Source organism: Camellia sinensis, chromosome 6 (genome assembly GCF_055761805.1).
Source record: "Camellia sinensis isolate YWXY chromosome 6, ASM5576180v1, whole genome shotgun sequence".
NCBI classification, from domain to species: Eukaryota; Viridiplantae; Streptophyta; class Magnoliopsida; order Ericales; family Theaceae; genus Camellia; species Camellia sinensis.
The window spans coordinates 26,256,763-26,262,580 of NC_138966.1; positions in this window are offsets into that span (position 1 = coordinate 26,256,763).

The following is a 5,818-nucleotide window of genomic DNA, read 5'->3' on the forward strand; positions in this document are numbered from 1 at the left end:
TCAAAAAGTTACTCAAAAAATTAAAAAGTTAACACTATTCACCAAAAGTCAACAATTACGGCTGCACAACTCCCGATTCGAATTTTTCCCTACAAATCAATTTTTACAATTTTTTATTACATATTTTTTCATAAAAAGTTAAAAAGTTAACCCAAACATCTATATTTTTAACTTCAATTTTTTAATTTAAAAAGATAAAAAATACACTTATTTAAAACACCTCAAACAACCCCTAAATGACTAGAAAGTCACTGAGAATGTGAGAGAAGAGCGAGAGTCACCAAGGAAGAGAGAGAGGAGCGAAAAAGTCACAGGGCTAGAGAGAGAGAGAGAGAGAGAGAGGTGGCAGAAATCTTCGTTGCAGTGTATACGCGTTGCTGCCTGACAGCTCTATAAATGGACCTATAGTGGAGTTGTTTGGAAAGTTTAAATTTTATTAAATAAAAAAATATTAAAAAATTCAAAACATTTAAAAATTTATGTAAAAAATATTTTGTCACTAATAAAATAACATTCTCGTCTCAAAAATTTTCATTTTTATCACCATATAATTTTTTAGTACTATATTTATAATTTTACGTGACGAATAAACTTATTGCACATGTTAATCATTGATGAGGAAATAATTACGTCACAGTAAGATATAAAGTTGACAAAATTTTTTGTCTTCAAAAGTCATACATGATTAACAAAATATATTTTGTGCAAAAATATATGTACATGATGAAATTTTTAATTATCAAACAACAAAATTAATATAAATTTTCATATATAAATTATAATAAATTTTATCACAAAAAATATTTATTAGCTATGAATAATTACCTTATTATAATAACAAAGACAAATGATGAGAAAGTCACCGAGAATGAGAGAAAAGAGCGAGAATCACCAAGGAAGAGAGAGAAAAGAGCGAGAAAGTCACAATGCTAGTGAGAGAGAAGAGAGGGAATAGAAATCTTCGTTGCAGCGTACATGCGTTGCAACCTGACAGCTCTATAAAAGGAGCTATAGAGGAGTTGTTTGGAAAGTTTGGATTTTAATAAATAAAAATATATTAAAAAATTTAAAATTAATTTTTTTAAAAAAAAATAAAAATTAAAAGAGTTATTTCATTTTCTTCACTTTTTGTATCTTTAAAAAAAAATAAAAAAAGAATTAAAAAGTCATTCCTAAATACTTCTATTATGTTTGGTTATCTTTTTTTCTTTTTCTTTTTTTAAATTCATTTTTTGTTTTCTGTGTTTTTTATTTTTAATGATTGTTTAAAAAATATTTTACCCAAATTTTTTACTTTCTATAGAGTTAAAATAAATTGTGAATTTTTTTTTTATCAAATACAAAAAAAAAATGAAAATTTAGTTTTTTTTTTTTTTTTTTTTTGGCATTTAATGAACTTTTTAAAAATTTTGTACAAATTTTATACTTTTTAAATTAATCAAGATTAAGAAAAAAATTAGTGAAACATCCCTCTCGAATTTTGGGTAACCAGAGATGCCCAATATATCTTTACTTATTAATAAAGGTTCCTCAATAACATTATTATAGAAATTTCTAAAAGTTCTCTGTGAAGAGCAAAAAAAATTTTGTAAAAAAATAAATTTATTTATGAAGAGTTAAAAATTTCTTTATGAAAATGTTACGGGACCCAATTACTATGAAATTGTTATATATCCTTTTATATTCACTACAAGAAGTTGGGTCTCGAATGACAAATATTTTTTGTCTCTAAAGTGAAAATTTCGTCACTATAGACATTTGTAAGGAAATATTTTCTTCACCGATTTCGTCATTGAATGATTGTCACTAAAAAGCGCCGTGAGGAAAAATAATTTCGTCACCAATTAAATTACTTTACTAACGAAAGTTTTTGTCACTAATAAATAACATTTTGTCACCCAAAATCTTCATTTTCGTCACTAAATTATTATTCAATACTATATTTATAATTTTAAATGACGAATAAATTTGTCACACGTGTTGATCATTGATAAGAAAATAATTTTGTCACAGTAAGATATAATGTTGATAAAATTTTTCAGCTCTAAAAGTCATACATGAGTGACGAAATATTTTTTGTGACAAAAATATATATACATGATAAAATTTTTTGTCACCAAATAATAGAATATAATAAATTTTGTTCTAAAAAAATATTTATTAACGATAAATAATTATTTTATCATAACAACAAGTATAAATGACGAGAAAGTTACCGAGAATGAAATAGGAGAGCGAGAGTCACCAAGAGAGAGAGAAGAGCGAGAAAGTCACAGTGCTACGGAGAAAAAAAAATAAATAAATAAGTAAAAATCTTCGTTGCAGTGTACATGCATTAATTGCTGCCTGACAGCTCTATAAAAGCAGATAATAGAGGAGTTGTTTGGAAAGTTTTGATTTTAATAAATAAAAAGATATTAAAAAATTCAAAATATTTAAAAAGTTATGAAAAAAACAAAGGATAAAAGATTTATTTCATTTTCTTCATTGTTTGTATCTCATTTTTTTATTTTTTTATAAAAAAAAAATCAAAAGTTATTCCCAAATACTTTCATTCTGTTTGGTTTTTTTTTTCTTTTTTCTTTTTTTAAATTGAGTCTTTGTTTTTTTGTGTTTTTTATTTTTAATGATTTTTTTAAATATTTTACGCAAATATTTACTTGCTAACTTAAATAAATTCTGAATTTTTTTATCAAATAAAAAAATTGAAAATTTAGAATATTTTAATATTTTTGTTACATTTAATGAACTTTTTAAAAATTTTGTACAAATTTTACACTTTTTAAGTTTGTCAAGATTAAAAAAAAATTAGTGAAACATCTCTCTCCAATTTTGGATAGTCGGAGAGGCCCAATATATCTTTACTTATTAATTAAGGTCCCTCAATAATATTATTATAGAAATTTCTAGAAGTTCTTCGTGAAGAGCTAAAATTTCTTCGTGAAAAAATAAATTTCTTTGTGAAAAGTACAAAAATTTATTTGTGAAAATATTGCAAGACCCCAAAAACTATGAAAATGTTATATATCCTTTTATATTGTAAAATTTTAGTATCAATGACCTTATACTAAAACCTCTCAAGATTAAGTGAATCCAAAAGATTAAAAGAAATTATTAAAATATTTTAAACATTTGTTATCATACAATGTTTACCCAACGAAGTAAACAAAACATAATAAAAAATATATAATTATTACAATATGTAAAAATAAAAAGAATAAAAGAAAATTGTTAAATGACATTCCTTTGGGTGATAAATAACCTGAATAAACGTTAAAAAGTTGCATTAAAATGTGTGGAAGGATAAATTCCAACCAGGACCAAAATTTTTGGACTGGATGACTTCCTGGAATGGCAAAAGACTTATCATTTGGAGATTCAGTTATGGATGGGCTGGATTGAGTACGAAGGTTCAGGACTAGGAGTCCAGGACCTAAATTGGGTCCAAGCATTTTAAGACAGGATTAGGAAGGTCGAAAGTGCGCCTTCGGGGAATAGACCCAATCAAGGCGTGTTCCAAAACTCAAGGCCCAACTAACTCTTAGGAATCCACACTGAGTGGAACACAATTCCTAAAGAAAAAGGGTTGACGTGAAGAGTGGGAGGAAGGCTAATAGCCCTCAATGGTTAGTGGGAGCAAGCTATAAATAAAGGTAATTTTCAAGTTTAAGGTACACAACCACTTCTACCTAAACCTTTACTCACGTATATATTCTGCACATTTGTCTACTGTTTTACTAACTTAGGTATCGAAGTGTCCCCAAGTTGCTCCCATCCAAACCCTTAATCTTTTTGTGAGTGATTTCAGGTCTGAAGTACCATAACACCACCATAGCGCTGCTGCAGTCAAGTGGTATAGTTTTTATCCATCACAAAATGTATTATAAAAAAAAAGACATATAATAATATTTAAAAAAAAAAAAGGATATGGAAAAATTGTATGTAATTTTTTCTAATATTTTTTTACTTTTCTGTACGTATTTTCATAAAAAAAAACAAACAACCACTAAAAAAGTTAATTTCTAAATGGCCCCTAGAATTATGGAATACTAAATACCATATACAATAACCTTAGAACTTAACATATATACATGACAAGACCCATTACAATGAAGGAGAAATAGAGCACCTCAATCACTGCCCCAAAAAAATTTTAAAAAAATTCCCATAATGCCCAAATAAGTAAATATTTGTACAAATTACAAATCTTAAACTTTGTAAACTCATCACCCAAAATCAAACAAAAATTTTAAGCCTTTAATGAAAACATTCAATCGCCAAGGTAATGCAGTGATAAACATTGAAAACATCCATTAGTAATCACATAAAAAATAACCAATTTTTAAAAATAAAAGAACACAAATAAAAATATTTCAATAAGTAGAGAGTTACCCTCAAAGAAAGAAGAACTCATTGTTGTTATTTAATCACTCTGATCACCACATTACCACCAAAGCTCTTAACTTTTCTAAACCTAAAATAGAGAACCAAATTAATTAAAATTTTGAAAATAGGAAAACAAAAATCAACTATAAGCTAATGCAATCATCGCTATTCATTCTATTATAACTATGTATGAGAAATAAAAAAAAAAACTAAAGATAACATCTATAGAAGTAATTTTTATTCAATAAGAAAACAAATGATTGGTTGAAGACTAATATAGTCTTTTCTTTATTTTCTAAAAATATCCTAATACAAATTCAGGACTCTCAAATAGAAATCCCAAACAACATCTAGTTGGTAATATTGTGTGGTGTAAAAGGATGGTACACGTGGCTGGCTCTCCGTAGAGTTTTTTTTTTTTTTTTTTTTAGCAGAGCCATTGTCAAACTCCCAAGGTTGCAAGTTACACAATTTTCCAGATAAAAACAAATAAATAAATAAACAAACAAAGCACAAAAGAAAAGGATAGAAAACGAAGAAAAAAAGAGAGCCACCTACTACTGTAGCAGGTATGAGCTCCCTCTTATTATATACCAGTTGAGAGGGTTCGTGCTTCACACGATGACCCATGCCCATTGTTCAAGCAAGTTTTAACATGAAATCAAATGTAGCATAGAAAGGTGACAGTGGTGCATGCTCAATTCTATTGAAAGGAAAATAATAGAGAGTATCCAGTAAGTAGTCATAAAAGATTAACAATAGCTAAAACAATAAAACATGTAAAAGAACATATTAAAACTACAGCGAAAAAGTAGAATCCTGATCAAAATCTCCAAAAAACAATTCTACAGCAGCAGACCATTACAAGTCTTCAAGATAAGTGAGCACAAAAGACCTTACAAAATCCATTGGTATGTAAAACCTCTCAACAAAGTAGGACAAATATGAACAGTCATCAATAATAATTTGAAAAAAAAAAAAATAATAATAATAAATTAGCTTAAACTCTATGGTGTCAATTACATGCTCACAACAGTAGCAATAGCAGAGTAATATTATTTTAATCAACTACAAAAAAACAAACAAACCAAACAAAATACTTAAAAGACCTTGGATTCATTATGGCATTGCTTGTAATCAAATATTTTGTCACAAGGTGCTCTAATCTTGCATCGTCCTCTGTAATATGAGCACCTGACATTTATCTATCCACACACATATATATCTAAAAATTTAAGAGGGTAAGAGAATCATTAATTGCATTTTAAGTAATCTTATGTCGTATAAGAGCAATGCTACACTTGACATTTGGATTGAGCATTGATTGTAAGGGGCACACTTCATTATCATTATTGATAAAACAATTTATAGTTCATCTGTTATATATATGCATCTTCAAAATTCCAAGATTGATAGCACAAACAATCAACTC